The sequence below is a fragment of the Danio aesculapii genome, chromosome 17 (genome assembly GCF_903798145.1).
Source record: "Danio aesculapii chromosome 17, fDanAes4.1, whole genome shotgun sequence".
In the NCBI taxonomy this organism is placed as follows: Eukaryota; Metazoa; Chordata; class Actinopteri; order Cypriniformes; family Danionidae; genus Danio; species Danio aesculapii.
In genome coordinates this window covers 34,391,158-34,408,819 of record NC_079451.1, presented here as the reverse complement: position 1 = coordinate 34,408,819, position 17,662 = coordinate 34,391,158, and the positions used below count along the sequence as shown (strand labels likewise).

The following is a 17,662-nucleotide window of genomic DNA, read 5'->3' as shown; positions in this document are numbered from 1 at the left end:
CAGCAAGAAGAAAGAAGATCGCTGGTTCGAGCCTCGGCTGGGTCAGTTGGCGTTTCTGTGTGGAGTTTGCATGTTTCCTCCGGGTGCTCCAGTTTCCCCAACAGTCCAAAGACATGAGGTACAGGTGAATTGGAAAGGCTAAATTGTCCGTAGTGAATGAGTGTGAGTGAGTGTGTATGGATGCTTCCCAGAGATGGGTTGTGGCTGGAAGGGCATCTGCTGCGTAAAACATGTGCTGGATAAGTTGGTGGTTCTTTCCGCTTTGACGACCCCGGATTAATAAAGGGACTAAGCTGAAAAGAAAATAAATGAAAAAAAAAAAAAAAATATATATATATATATATATATATATATATATATATATATATATATATATATATATATATATATATATGTATATGTATACACAGTTGAAGTCTGAACTATTAACCCCCTTGTTTATTTTTTAATGGTTTTTACTTTCCTTGCTTTGTTAAACATCATTTGGGAAATATTTAAAAAAGAAAAAAAATTCAAAGGCGGGCTAATAATTCTGACTTCAACTGTATATATATATACTATATATATTTATGTATATATGTGTATATATGTGTGTATATATATATATATATATATATGTATGTATATATATGTGTGTATATATATAATATGTGTGTATATATATATATATATATATATATATATATATATATATATATATATATATATATATATATATATATATATATATATATATATATATATATATATATATATATATATAGTATTTTTTGGTGCCTTGGATCAAATAAATGCAGACTTGGTGAGCAGAACAGATTTAAAAAAGAACATTAAAATGAATATTACAAGTTATAAAAATACCATGCATTAATTAAAATAAAACTATTGGATATAATATATAAATATACATATAATATATAATGTATAAATATATAATAATATATAATAATATATAATGTATAAATATGCATCTATACATATACATATATATAGTATACGATACTTACTACTCTTTAAAGTTTTGTTATTATGGTTTTAGCTAACTGTAATAACGATGATATAGGTCAAATAAGAAAAGGAAGTTTAAATGGCCTTTATAATAAATTTAAGTTTTATTAAAAATAAGTTTTATTTCTCTTTTATTTCTCTGTAAAAACATGTTTTCCTGAATAGCAATGAACCATATTTTTATCAATATCTTGACCTTTTACCAACAGACACACGCACGCACACACACACGCACACACACACGCACACACACACACACACACACACACACACACACACACACACACATACACATATTTTTCTTATAAGACTTTTTTTTTCTTTCTTTTTTTATAGTAGTTCCATGAGATCAATTAAATTGACTATTAACTGACTTAATGATATATATGCTTCCTTGTCTGCATGGCTCTGTGGCCCGGCGTGTGAGAGCAGGCTGTGCCGCTACAAAGTGTGCCCCATTTCTTTACCCCCTCCAGCCAATTGTGATCTGAATCAGTTTAATTAAGTAACAAATTCGGTTGGCATAGTAACAGCCCAGCTAATTTATCATGGGAAATAGTCTGTGAGACGGGCAGGTTGCTCGGCAACAGCCAATGGCAATGCAAAGACGGGCCAATGACAAATTGCACAGGATGCAGATGCTGTGATGTGGGGCCAGCGTGTTTGACTGGCGCCCACATGGGAGAGAGGGGCTCCTCAGGAAACAGACTGTGTCAAAAGGGGGAGGGATGGTCTGATCGGCACAATGCAGGTCTTCTGTGCCAACATCACTAACCACAGTCTAATAGGCTCTTCAGTCGGGCACCCAAAGCTGCAGAAATCACTTTTCTTCTTTCCCAATCAAACGAGCTATAGGTGTGTGTCACACTTTGGCAGTGTTATTGGGAAGATTTAGCAGAGGTAAAGTGATACTCGTGTGGAAATGAAAATGTCCAACGGCATGAAGACTGCTGCTTTGATGATGATGATGATGATGTCACCAAGGCTATGAAAATTTGCAATTTGCCTAATCAGCAATTTCATTTCAGAACTGGCATTTTGACACCACAGCATTTTTATGTGGAATGTGCACAATCCTGAGGAGTTTGTGTATACGTGTGTATGTACTCTATATAGGTCAAAGACGAAAGGGATTTTCAAGCATTATAAAAACACACATAACACATACATATGTACGCATTCAATTTAAATAATTTTTTAACAAATAAAACCAAAAACAAATGGTTATTTAACATTAGTGTAACACAAAAAAATCGGGAAATCATTTATCTATTAACTATTTTGGGCACAGTACTGCCCCAAAATGCTGATTGATTGTCATTTACTAAATACTTTTATTCTCTTCATGTGATTTTAAAATGACTTATTGGTCCCACAACACTGTATGACCATGTAATAATATGTAATTAATGACCTTCAGCTTATTTCAACTTATTTCTTTTAATAACACAGCCAACTTTTATCTTTTTTTATATACCTGTATATGTTTTTATACATATACGTTTAACTGTAATTAGGGGTGTAACGGATCACGGTTGATCCGTGATCTATTCGTTTGTTTTTTTTTTACTTGTAGGTTAATCCAACATTTATAACAATTGCAGAGAGTTTATCTCCCGCGTCATTCAAATCACATGTATTAAAGCATTTTGGCTTCCGTGTAAAATACAATGATGACGGAAAAATTTGTGGTGGGACCTACCTAAATGCTTTCTTAGGTTATTAATTAAAGGTGTTTTCTGTCACTGTTCCTTTAGCCTGCATTAATGCATTCAGTGTAAAGCTACACAATTAAACATTGAGAGATTGTGATCTCAATTCAAACCCATTCAACATGAATGATAAATTATCATGATTTGCATATGTTTATTAAACTTTCGAAACGCTGCATTCAAATCTGCGTTTGATCGAGAGAGATTCAGTTTTTACACCTTTTCAGTTAGTTACAAACAATTAAATAACACAGAAGTACTGGGACAACAGTTTATAGTTCAGATATAAACACTGATGTTTATGGTCAAGATTAAAATCACAGTTTAATGGAACTTGACGCTGGTGAATGTTGTAGAAATTACATTGTGTAACCAATGGGTGGCGACAAACAACCTTAAAAATGATGTCTTTGAAAAGGTTTTCAAAAATGATCCACCTATAATGAAACATGAAGTTTTATGTGTGAATTGTTGAATCATTCATTGAAAATAAATATGATATGTTGTGCTAGATTTCTGTATTTAGCATTATCAGCAACAGTAGAAAGTAGAAAGATAATTTTTCCTATTGAATATTTTCCTTTTTTCAGCTAGTTCTTTCTTGATTTTTATTTTTATTAAATTAAAGGTTCAAAGTTCTGTTTGTTAAAACCAATGTTTTTTTCAGTAATTTTTTTTGTATAAACGATCAGAACCTTGAGATTTGTAGTCCGTTGTACCACTAGCTGTAATGTTAAAGTCTATATCAGGGATGCCCAGCCTCGGTCCTGGAGAGCCGGTGTCCTGCAAAGTTTAGTTCCAACCCCAATCAGACACATGTGGGCTTGTTAATCAAGCTCTTACTAGGCTTTCTAGAAACATCCTTGCAGGTGTGTTAAGGCAAGATGGAGCTAAAATTTGCAGGACACCGGCCCTCCAGGACTGAGTTTGGACACCCCTGATCTAGACCGTTATACTGAATCCCAATTTTCAAACATAATTTCTCTCAAATTTGACATTTTAACAAAAGTTATTTGAAACTTTAAAGTACACACTTTTTTTAATGAGTAGAAAATCACTTATCACTTTTGTATTTGAAAAAAAGCAGCATTTTTGACCCTAAATTTGTCTCTTAATAGTTATTTTCTAAGCATATTTGGTTCATTTGCATTGTGCAAAACATTTCCTCTCTTTGGACATGGTGTCTCTGAGCCAGTTATAATTGGTCTAGTTCTTCTTTTAAAGTGACATGTCCAATAGGTTATTTAAGACTATACCTTCCACAGGACATTCTGAAGTACATTTAATAGACTTGGCTAATTGTTAAGAAGTGCATAGTGATTCATCCCTTTTTGATATATATTCGTGAGCAAAAAAAAGCTATTCAGCTGTGGAGTTTGACCATATTAGCATTTCAAAAGTGGTTAGCGAGTGCATTTTGAATGCTTACAATTTCAGGCAATGTTCCCTGTATTCAGGAATTCTTGCTGTACATTTCCAATAAGCTTTTTTAAAGAAGTTTCTGGAGCCTTTGTTCTACCCCGTGTTAAGATGTTGAAAGGACAGAAGATTTTTTTTAAAAACCTCCCTCAAATAAAAATGAAGAGATTTCTGTTCTAGTTTTTTCTGACCTAAAGCGTTAATGCTGAATTTGGAAACTGACCATTTCTCAAAAGCTAAGGTAAAGAACTAGTCGCATTCAGTTTTTTTTTTTTTTCAAAGGAATTGCAAGCTCATCTAGAAACATCTTAAGGAATAGCATTACACTTATAACAGCATCTTATTATCCCAAGGCTTCTTAGCTCATGTTTAATAATACAATCGTTCTCTACTTTCCACACACCGCACCTTGTTTAGCAGAAGCAATTACATGTAATACTTAATAAATCACCAGTGATGCCATAAAATATGCTGGGAAATATTCTGAAAGCATTATTGAAATGTTCGCAGTTCTGATTATTTTCGGACTATTCGTGAGCGGAGTGTGTGACGACGTGACGGTATTACATTTTCTTGACAGTGTCTCCAGAGTTCGCCAGCCATTTCTGTGTTTAATATGAACATTTCTTTTTTTGGGGGGGAGCGTAATACATGTTTATGGTACGCACAAAGAGGCGCAAGGTCCCGTTTCCTTCCATTTCACAGCACATTTGTAATGGATACTCAGAGATGTGGAACTTCCATCTAGAGATGCTGGCGCTAGATGTTTGATGAAAGTTGTTCATCACATTTGAATTATTATAATCAGTTTCCTGTCACGCTAACTGCTGTGTTCGTTTTTACGACGCTCGTGATGAGACGCATTTGTTTCTAGCCAGTAATATCGATGAAATTTATATTTTCCATAAGTACTCGTAAAACCTTCAATGCATGACGCAGGGCAGGTCTACACAACCACAACCCCACACACTCACACACAGATAAATGGAGCAATTTAAGAGCCAAACATGTTGTCATCACAAACATCTTTCAAACACAATAACGCCAATGAGAAAGGTTTGTCTCACCAACAAAAACAGCACAACAAGAACTAATGGAGCCAGCGCCCGCCGGCTATAATCCCACTCGCCGTGCCAGCTAAACAGACAGTGAGATCAGCTCTCACCAGTGTGAATTATTCTCTAAATTACACAGTGAGACACACAAATAAGAGCTGTGAGCGAACGGCGGACGGATAAAAGTCATAATTAACGAATAAAAGCGGTACAGAAGCAAGTGAGGGGCAGGAGAGCATTAGTCTTATGTGCAGCGCGAGATGCAAATTCCCAGATGCCGCTGCGCTTCCATAGGTGGAATAAGATTGTCACTCTAATGCCTCTCTGAGGTCCTGATGAGCTTGGGAATAAATATGCAGAAAAGCCTTTCAGGGAAAAAAAGAGGCAATCAAGGGTAGCAGCGGCACGGGTCGGACTATAAATCTTTGTCTGTTTCAATCGCCGCTGTGGCCGAAACGGTGTAAAATTCGAGCAGGGATGTCATCAATTTCTGTTAGCTCCTCTGTCCCTCTTTGTGTCGACAGCATGGCCGTGATGGATTGATTTTGTCACTTGGGCTCAGTTCACAGTATGTTAACATGGAAGGGCAGAGTTGGGTTATGGAGAAAGGGTTATTAGAATCCTAGATGTGACCGGACGCTTGTGCAGATTCGCTCTCTGCCAAAAACTGACAGACACGCTGGAACAGGAAGGAATGCAATTGGACAGATGTTAGGGAGATCTCATAGAATGCAATCAGATATTGGTGTCGTTTTTGAAGTCTTATGTTGAATTACAATATATGGGGAGGGTTAACAATAATCACAGTTAAATAGTAAGCAGAATGAACTATATGCACAGCTAGTGTTTTTCAGCCAATGATGAACTTCCTATGAAGCATTAAGCATTAATTTGGTTGTTAGAGCATAAAAAGAGACGAAAGACTGTTTAAACCCAGGCGCTGTCATTAGCAGCAGGCTAGCGCAGAAGCTCCATTGAAAATACTGGGGTAAAGTAAATTTTTCATATTTTAAAAACATGGTGCTGAAAAATCTAATTTAATGCAGTGCTTCTTGTTTGGTTTGACATTTTAACTCAGCCAGACAGTAAAGATCACAGTTTTTTTTTTATTAATTTATTTTTTAAAGAAAACAGATCTTAAATGTGGCTATTTTGTATGGGATGACAATTAACTGGAAGGCCTGGGGCTGGCTGACTGAAATTAAAAGTCTGTGTGCATATTCCACCATTGCATATATGTCTATCTATGCATATGCTGAAAGTGGCAGAAATTAGGTTCAATCAGTAACATTTGTGGTGTAACATAGATTAGCACAAGCATGTAATGTACACTGTTTTAAGTAAAAAGTAAAAAAGAAAAAGTTTTATTTGATCTGTTAAGTCAATTCCACTGCATTTTATCTTATTTTAGGGTGTCAACAAGCTATAAAAATTGATATGGGTCAAAAACAAACAAAAAAAATGTCTTTAAGCTAAAAGATAAAATAAATAAGTACCAATAATAGTAGGATACAGTATCATTTCTCTCCTTAATCAGATTGTGTCCTGTTTAGTTTTTTGTTTGAGCAATAATAAAAAAAAACGACTTAAATGACATAAAATACGTGTAATTCAGTATAATAAATGTTTCAAATGAAATCTTGTCTGATGAAAATACTGTATGTATTAACATATATTTAAGGATCACAATGCAGTTCCTGTCTCTATATTTTAAACCTTGTTCAAACCAGTGTTCATTTTGATGATGAAAAATTTTCAAGTTTCAAGAACAAGTTTCTACCAAAAAGTAAAACTAAATAAAAAAACTATATGAAAACTAAATAAAAATTAAGCGATGATGACAACTGTAATAAAAAAAAAATATATACTGACTTTTTATTGACCAATAAAAACGAGACGAGAATGTGATTGAGGGATATTTTTTTAGAATTAATCTTGGTGGGTGATGCATGAAGCACATGCGCATTTGAAAAGTAACTGGTCCACCAGTAGACGCGGGATGTGATTACATCATCATCCATAGGGGTGTCTGTCTCTCTGATTAAACTATTAAAAAATGGCAACAGCTGATAGAAAAAGAAGATTCACGTTTGATGTCAAGACAAAAACACTGTGCATGTGGAGGAAATAGTTGATAAAAACAACAAATCTAAAGCGACATCAGCATACCAGGGAACCATCCTGAAATTCAGCAAAGGTAAACTCAGATCTTTATTTATTTATCCGTTTGTGTGCTTTTGATTAACTGAAATGGTTTAGCTTCTGTCTGAATTTAATCAGGTTGTACATTAAAATTGATTAAATTGGTCAGTCTTAAATTCATATAATCATGGCATTCATTTTTATGAAGAGTTGTTTCTCACATGCGGCTACAGTTTTGCTAACTCACCGTCTCTGTCTGCCACAATCATCAGTAGACTGGTTAAAAAGACTAGTACCACGTTAAAATAAAGGGTTTGCTAAATAGTTGCACAATCCTGCATTTTCAGATGGCTGTTCTTACATGTGGATTGATTGCCAACACATATTTTTACATATTGCTTATTTTATGAAAAACAATGCATAATTAGACTGTTTTATTTCATTTTAATTTAGAATATATTTTTGTATAAATATATCAATATTAGATTTAGTCGAGTAAAACTAGACTAAAACTAAATTAAAATTTGCTGTCAAAATTAAAACTGCTTCAAAACACTAAGTTTTTACTAAGGAGTGAAAAAAAAGAAATATTCTCTTACATTATGCATGTTAATATACTGTATTTGTATATGCTGAATTATGTTGAACTGCTTAGCGTTCCTGGATTCCTGTAATGAGTCAGCTTACCATGGGCGTAACATTGAAACACTAAGGGGTTAACATGATTTAACCCATATTTGGGCATTTCATTTTCACAAAACGTATGACAAAATTAAGACATCTTATCTGTAACTTAAATAAGAAGTTAATATGTCATGTCTTTCACACTGAAGTCATGTTAACATGCATTTTATCAATGTCTAATTGTTATATGGAGCATTTTTTGTAAGATGTTTAGACAGAACTGTGTGCAGGTATAGTGTGTCCACTGTCATGTTGAAGTGATAATAACACAATAAGTCTCTTTTTAAAAATTTCCCAATGTTAAAATAGGATCCAAATCCCTCCCATTTTGTGCGGTTTCCCTGCCCAACGACTTGATTGACAGCCGTGTATTAAGATGTCTCTGTATTAACGCATAAAATCACATCAACAAGACAAACCGTGCACAAAGCAACTGGGATAAAAGCATCTGAAACTTTACAGACACGTTCTGCAGACACAAAAGTCTTATATTAAATCTTGAAAAAGGGGTAAAATAGGTGCCCTTTAATGTTTTTATAACGTAACCTTCACTAACCCATTTTTTTAAATGGAAGGGACAAATACACATTTTTTTAATTAGTGTTTGTACTAATATCATACCAAAAGTGCTGTCAATTTTAATATTTATTTGCTTATTTTAAATACAACCCAGATTTTATTTTAACTTGAACCTAGAATATTGCTTAAAACGTTTAAATAATGTTTTTTCCCACATTGAACAGATTCTGCTTGAAAGAAATGTACTTTTATGGCTCTGTGATCTTTATTTATTATTGCATTGTGTGGCAAGGTCAAAATCAAGAATGCATTTTTGATGATTTGTGGAAGGACCAAAGGGATGGTATAGAATTCATTCAACACACAGAATACATCTATTAAATGAGCTATTGATAGTGAATGAGAGAACAATGAAGAAAAAATATGAAGGGTATGTAAGGTAGCAAAACAAAGCTAAACATTTAAAAACCGATCTCATAGATATTAACATTAACATAAAAGTGAAGTATAGTAGAGTAATATTTTTCAGATTCAAGGCATTTAGTTTCATGTCCTTGTATCGTGCAGTTGTGTGACGGCGAATAAAGCTGAAAGGGGCTTTAGAACTCGAGCGATATAGCAAAGTTTCATAAAAATATTTAATAAAAGCATGAAGTTCTAGCTCAAAGGGAAATGGCTTCTGTGTTGTATGTATTGACAAGGAAAGCGTAGTTACAAAGTAAAGTTCTTCCTATAAATGACCCTGCTATATTGAATGCAGCATTAGTCTCAATATGATGATATTCTCTTTGCGTTAGACATTTTCAGATGGTGTTCAAATCTCAGACTGAAGATTTAATAGTCTTGATATTGATGATGAGCAGTATGCAATAGATAGTACATCAAGTAATGTACATAAGCATCTATTGGTAGGCCTGTCACGATAAGAAGTTTTTGTTAATGATATATTGTCACAGAAGTTGTTGATATTATTGTCATTTTGAGATCATCGTATGCCACTGATTATATTATTAATATATAACAGCATAATAATGCAAGTAGCCATAAACACTTACAACAAACACTATACAAATTACATTTATAAGGTTATTTGATGTTAAAAAGGTAAATGTCCTATCATGCGTATATACTACTAAATGTGCTATTAGGTAAATGTCCAATTATAAACTTAGGTTATGTCATTGTAAAATGGCTTTAACGTTATTTGTGAATTTGTAAATATATATTGAAAGGCAAAAATTATTGAGGTCTTTTCCAAGTATTGCCTGACAAGTCAATATATTGATTATTGTGACACTCCTATCCATTGCTTGAACTATTAATAGCGAATGAGAAAATAAATTGCAAAATATGAGGTCATACAGTATTTAGAGCAAACTTTGTAGGGTGGTTAAATAAAGCTATCAGTTAAATATGAGATCATATAAATATTTATTTGCATTATAGTACTGTTTTTATCAATATTTCTCAACTTTAAAGCATTAAAAGTTCTGCTTTATATTGTGGAGTTATGGAAATGGGTAAAGTTGAAAGTGACACTGACAGGAAAGCATGATTTATAATAATGGCATAGTATTTTGGCATCATTTAACTCTACATGAATAAACATTAGTAAGCAGTTTATAGCTACCGCTTCAAATGCTGTATTCTTGACTTAGAAGTACATAGTTGAAGTCAGAATTATTAGCCCCCTTTGATTTTTTTTCTTTTCTTTTTTAAATATTTCCCAATTGATGTTTAACAGAGCAAGTAATTTTTCACAGTATGTCTGATAATATTTTTTCTTCTTGAGAATTTTTTTCTTCTTTATTTTGGCAGTTTACATTTTTTTTAAAAGCATTTTAAGGTCAAAATTATTAGCCCCTTTAAGCCATGTTTTCTTTTCGATAGTCTATAGAACAAACCATCATTATACAATAACTTGCCTAATTACCCTAACCTGCCTAGTTAACCTTATTAACCTAGTTAAGCTTTTCAACATCACTTTAAGCAAAGATTAAAATAAATCAGTTATTAGAAATGAGTTATTAAAACTATTATGCTTAGAATTGTGTTGAATACATCTTCTCTCTGTTGAACAGAATTTGGGGAAAAAAATAAACAGCTGGGCTAATAATTCAGGGGGGCTAACAATCCTGACTTCAACTGTATATAATGTACTTAATAATTGTATTTTCATACTTTGTTAATGATTCATTTGTTTAAGCTAAATTAAGTATTATGTTATTTACAAACCAGATATTCCAGAGTAATTGGTGGTTTTTTGGTAAATTGTTAATAAACTAATCAAATGAACATTTATAGATCTTATTTTTCAGGCATATAGTAATAGTTACTCTGTTTGTCATTACATTATATTAACATCCAAATTCCTACAGTTCTGTGAGATCAGCTAAATTAAGAATTATTTATGCTTTGTAAATCCCTTATAAATGACAATTTAAGGCGCAGATATATCCTAAAGATAAAAAATAAATGAATGACAGAAAAAAAACAAGATACAAAAATAAAACCATTTCAGATGAAAAATAAACATTTTCAATCTCATCTTACAAAAAAATTGAATGCTGAAATGATTATATTGTTGTTCCATAAAATGTGTTGTGTACAAAATAAAGTGTTTAGCAATGTTTAAAAACCATACAGTCATTTAATTTTTTTAGATAAGATTGCAAAGATTTCTTTTTAATTTGATACGGTTCTACAGTTTCATTTTGATGTCTTCAAATTATTTATATTTTCTGTATTCGTTCTTTTTTTTTTTGTTGTCTAGAATACAGCATCTGTAGCTGTATTTATAAACTGCTAGCTTACTAATGTCTATTATTGTAGAGTTAATGCTTTACAAATGAAGTAACCATTTTCTAAATATTAATAAATAGTGTGCAGTTATTCTAAAGTGTTACCAAAGCTTCAAATAGTTGGAAAACTAAAAGTAAAGGTCATCCTAATGTTTGGCTTTTCATAAATGAATGCACCGATAGTCCTAATAGGATGATATTCCCGTTGGATTAGACATTTTCGGATGCTGTGTTCAAATCCCAGACAGATGATCTAGGAATTCCAGGCTATCGCTGTCAGTGGTAGACGTAACAGCGGGTTGAAGGCGGCGCGAGGCCAGGATGAGGTCAGGAGAGCAGGCATTATTATCCGCACACCGCCCCTCTGCTTGTGTGTTCGGAGTCTGCACTCCATTCCCCGTGCCCATTAGGTGAGAAATCCTGGCAGATAATTTGTTTAGTAAATGAAACAGATGTCTTTTCCGATTTTTTGGAGTGCGTTCCCGGGAGATTCTCCTCCCCTCCGTCCAGGGGGTCAGGCCGAATGCATCCGCGGGGTGGCTGCAAGGGAGAGAGAGAAAGAGAAAAAAAAAATAACAAGGCACAGCAAAGTGCCTGGGGAGCGCAAACATCATTCACTTCTCCCATAATCATCAAGGCGATGCTCGGATGCCTCCTTAATTTACATAATACCATCCTGACACTTTTACTCCAGCTATCCATCACCGGCAGGATGAGGCCTTCTCCTTTCTGTCTCTTTTCCTCCCTCTGATTGTGTCTTGTGTTTATCTGGCCAAGCACAAAAGATTGATTCCCCACTGTTTCTCTCCCTTATGTTCAGCAGATATGAATTTTTGCCGAATGATGAAGCACCGAGTCAGCTAATAATAAACAGAAAACACATATTCCAAAAAGAGAAAAAAATATATATTGAAAGACAAAAGAACAACATAACACACCTATAAAAAACAAAAAACAAAACAAACGCACCTATAAAATTATATGGTTATTGTGTATTAATAATTGTTGTAACTAGGGCTGCTATTTTGTTATTCTGTGATTTATATATTGCGATATGGATACAGTTTCACCAGATGACTGGAATCTGTTCTCTAGTTGGAAGTAATTTATAACTTGACCAATATACAAGCATAAATAAATCAACTCGGGCTCATTCTGAAAATTTACCTCTATATACATTTCTGAAGTGCATCAAATATGTCCCAGTAGCTACGTTTTTCTGCAGTTTTTGTTTTCGCGAATCCACAAGAGGCCGCTGTGTACGCTTTGTGAGATCTCAAATTTCTCTGCCGTTCGCACTTGTTGTTCTCATGTTAATCCACCAGAGGCTGCTGTCGACTGACCGATCGACTGACCCACCCTCCTCCTTCCCTAAACCCAACCAATTGTATTCATTGACCCACCCACCAACTTCCCTAAACCCAACTAACAATTTTAAAAAGCAATTTAGAAAAAGAAAAGCCCTCGCCTGATTTTTAACACGTTTTCAGATTTTACGACGTTCTTACACTATTATCTCTATTTTATTTTATGGATTCTGTTTTTGTCCTACCGCTTTTTGGAACTGTTCTTCACTAGAATTATTTTTTATAATTTTTTGATATTTTATGCAGATGTACTCCCCTACAAAATCATACCAATCAATGTAAAATTATGAATTCTTTCCAAATAGAGTTTTGTGAAATTATATTCATATAGCAATCTATATCACAGAAAAACTAAATATTGCAATATACGTTTTTTTCCAATATCATGCTCATTATGTCTGTTGCACAAATAGTTTAATAAATCAGTGAAATGAACATGGTAATAATTCAGTCAGACAAAATAATGAGATTACTTGATTTAAGAGTTGGAATCAGATTCACTCATTCTGTGAATTCACTGAAATGTGAATCATTTTCTGATATATGTCTGATTCAAGTTGAACTGTCAACAACTGCTGTAATGTGCATATTTGGTTTGTGAGACTTAAGTCAGTCTTTCTAATAATAATCAGAGCTCTAGAGTGACTGTAAAAAAATAAAACATGTGACTATAACCCCATGCTCAATGGAAATATGTGGCCGTTGCTACATTTTTGAGAACTGACAAATATGTACCCTGGACTATATTTTCTTGGAGTTTATTGCTTTTACAAATCAACTGGAGGCCACCATGTACATTTTTGACAATCTGAAATAGGTTACAGGCACATTTTCTCATACTTGCTATCTTCTAGTAAATCATTAATAATGAAATAATACATTTCTCAGCTTGTCGTTGTGCATAATATATCAGCTTGATATCGACTGACCCATTCACTCTCTTGCATAAACCCAACCGATGATGTTTTCAAAAGCAAAGTAGAAGAGAAAAGTCACATGCTTTTACAACTGTATCAAGTTTGTTTGTTTGTTTTGTTTTTTTGGTTTAGTTTTACCTGGTTTCTGGAACCGTCCTTCGCCAGACTCAAACCCTGGTCCACTCCACCTCCCAAGTGTGGCGACATTCAGTACAAAGCATACCAGTCACGCCAGAAAAGCCATCAATATGCAGGTAAGCGATACCCGCCGCATAGTGTTTGTCTTATACACAAAATGCAGCCATTATTTACCACAAGGGACATATTTCTCTGTTCTCAGAAATGAATCCCTGGGCACATTTTCCCAATAAACCTATGTTGATTTATTTCTGTATATATTGAATTGGTGATCATTAGAAAGCTTTGCATACACTCATAAGGAATGTAGTTATCATCTGATTAAAGATAATTCCTGCATTATAGCCTACACTATAGCAATAAACACAGTGTGAGCAGTGTTGTCCATTTCACAAATAAAGGACTTAAATGAACAGGTTAATTTTAGTGAGTCATTCAAAACGATTCGTGAAATGCTCTTATTTTTGAATCAGACTTGGGCTCAGTCAGCCAATCTCCATCTGTGAACAACAGGTTATTTTCTGAAATGCCATCTCAGAAACATTGCAGTGCATTAGTTTTGTGAGACGTTTTGCATCACTTTATATACTGAATGGTTGTTGGTGTGGCTTTTTGTTGTTATATATGTTACTGCTGCCAAGTGGATCATGGCTTTGTGATACTCAGCCTGTTGGTTTTTGGGAATGACTTTACAGACTCATGCTCATGTGACTGAGGTTTACACCAAATATCCTACCTGTATCCTTTCTGACTCATGTTTTATGAATAGGCTTTGGAAAAATATACAACACACTTTGCTTTGCTTTTTTTTCCTTCTCCCCCAGTCACAGTCTTCAAAGTTTCCTTTACGATAACCAAAAACCATTAGCTGCTGTCAAACCCAGGAGAAGAGAGATTATTTTTTTTATTGAAATAAGATTAAAATGATAACTTTGACTGCGGCCTCCACCTGATAAAATATTTCAGCTCATAAGCACGGTGTAGGCACAGGGATTAGAGCGGAGGGAGAGAGAGAAATTCATAATGTATAATAAGACAAAAGGTGTCATGGGAAATAACACTGATATTAAAATTAGAAAATGACGCAATCTATATGAAAAATGCAGATTTAAAAATGTAAATGATGATCTAGGATTTCTTGGAACAAAAGTATCAGAAAAGTGAGAGCCTTTGTGATGTCAGATGGCTTGCCGGTCTCTGACCTTTCGGTTTGTTTTAACTGAAATATTAATCAGAAGGGCGAGTGTGTAATCATATTTCGTCTCATTGTCACTGCACAAATGTTTTATTTATTTATATTGACTTAAAATCAATTACATTTTACGATATGTGGAATATTTTTACTTTGAGAAATTAATATTTTTTTTACAATGAAGGGCTAATTAAAATACATTTTGAAAGGTGAACAACTACTAATTCATATACAGTAAAGTCAAATGCAAACATTTTAGTAAATCTGTCCTTATGTATAGCAATGTGCACATTAATAAGTACAGTGTATACGGAAAGTATTCAGACCCTCTTAAATGTTTAACTTTTTTTGCAGCCATTTGCTTCATTTAAGTTCATTTTTTCCCTCATTAATGTATACACAACACCTCAAATAAAAAAATTAAAAACTGAAATATCATAGTCCTATGGTCCTAAGTATTCTGACCCTTTGCTTAGTATTCAGTAGAAGCACCCTTTTGATCTAATACAGTCATGAGTCTTTTTGGGAAAGATGCAACAAGATTTTTACACCAGGATTTGGGGATCCTCTGCCATTCCTCCTTGCAAATCTTCTCCATTTCTTCTCCATTTCTGTCAGGTTGGATGGTAAATGTTGGTAGACAGTTATTTTAAGTCAGGGCTCTGGCTGGGCCATTCAAGAACAGTCACTCCTTCATCATTTTAGCTGTGTGCTTAGTGTCATTGTCTTGTTGGAAGGTAAACCTTGTGTGTCATGGGAAATAACACTGATATTAAATCTAGAAAATGATGCAATCTATATGAAAAATGCAGATTTAAAAATGTAAATGATGATCTAGGATTTCTTGGAACAAAAGTATCAGAAAAGAATAATTGTGATGTCAGATGGCGTTCCGGTCTAATTAGAAGGGCGAGTATATAATAAAAAAAATCATCATATTTCGTCTCATTGTCACTGCACATATTTTTTTTATTATTTTTATATTGACTTAAAATTAGTTACACCTCTCAATATGTGAAATATTTTTTCTTTGAGAAATTAATTTTTACAATAAAGGGCTAATTAAAATAAATTTTGAAAGGTGAACAACTACAAATGCATATGCAGTAAAATCAGATGCAAACATTTTAGTAAATCTGTCCTTATGTATAACAATGTGCACACTAATAAGTACAGTGGATACAGAAAGTATTCATACCCTCTTACATTTTCACTCTTATTGCAGCAATATGCTTAAATCATTTAGGTTCATATTTTCCTCATTAATGTGTACACAACACCCCATATTGACAGAAAAACAGTTTTTTTTGCAGATTAAAAAAGAAAAACAGCAATATCACATGGTCCTAAGTTTTCAGACCCTTTGCTTAGTATTTAGTAGAAGCACCCTTTTGACCTAATACAGTCATGAGTCTTTTTGGGAAATATGCAACAAGTTTTTCACACCAGGATTTGGGGATCCTCTGCCATTCCTCCTTGCAGATCTTCTCCATTTCTGTCAGCTTAGATGGTAAATGTTGTTAGACAGTTATTTTTAGGTCCCTCCAGAGATGCTCAATTGGGTTTAAGTCAGGGTTCTGGCTAGGCCATTCAAGAACAGTCACTCCTTCGTCATTTTAGCTGTGTACTTAGGGTCATTGTTTTGTTGGAAGGTAAACCTTGTGTGTCATGGGAAAAAACACTGATATTAAAATAAAAAAATTATGCTATCAATATGAAAAATGCAGATTTAAAAATTTAAATGATAATCTAAGATTTCTTGGAACAAAAGTATCAGAAAAGAGCATTTGTGATGTCAGATGGCGTTCCGGTCTAATTAGAAGGACGAGTATATAATGAAAAAAAGCATCTTATTTTGTTCCATAGTCATTCCACATTTTTTTTTTATATTGACTTAATATTAATTACATTTCTCAATATGTGGAATATTTTTACTTTGAGAAATAAATTTTTACAATGAAGGGCTAATTAAAATCAACTTGTTCAGGAAACATTTTTGAAAGACTTTGTTAGCTCATAATTTACCATTCTTTTACCAAGAATTTTTAGATTTTATGCTTCACAGTTAATTGTGAATTAACAAGATGTTGCAAATTGAAATGGCCATGAGTTAATGTAAATATTTAAATATAATTTTCTTGTCTTTTGTCTTTTTTGCAGCTTCATTGAGTTCATTTTCAGATACACAAGCTAAATTTCATACTGCGCATTTTTTCATTTTGTTCACATTATTCTTGCAATTACTTTCTAGATACACACTCTCTTTGTGTATTTGGCAACCATGTCTTTCACCGTAGCTCTTCAAAATATATTAATCATAAAAAATTATCATGAAAAAAACACTCACCATGTTTATTCTACAGCAATGTATTTCTGAAAATATTATTGTATGTTTTAAGGGATGCTAATCTATGACATTTGACAAATTGAGACCCTTAAAATGGAAAGTTTATTGTCAGTTTTAGGACAGAGAAGAAAAACACTTCCAATTACACTGACTCTATATGCTAAATATTTAACAAAACAATAAGATGTGCAAAAAAGCTTCTTATTTTGTACCCTAGACTTCGACTAGATGCATAAGCAGTGCACTGAAGTGAAGTGATGGACTCTAAACTGGATGATGAACTATAATGAGCACACTGGGGGGGGACCACAATCCCATAATACCTCATTTTCAAACATATTGAAGGTTAATAGGTGGCACT

The 17,662-nt window shown here is 33.5% G+C and overlaps 1 long non-coding RNA gene across 1 annotated transcript in view; it reads left to right on the top strand.

Moving 5' to 3' along the window:
* The window catches only part of LOC130244396 (uncharacterized), a 161,925-nt gene extending 148,065 nt beyond the window's left edge, over positions 1-13,860 (top strand). Inside the window, exon 4 of the long non-coding RNA XR_008839232.1 lies at positions 13,757-13,860. This is a non-coding gene — a long non-coding RNA (uncharacterized LOC130244396). The remainder of the gene's footprint in view (positions 1-13,756) is intronic.
* The last annotated feature ends 3,802 nt before the right edge of the window (positions 13,861-17,662 follow it).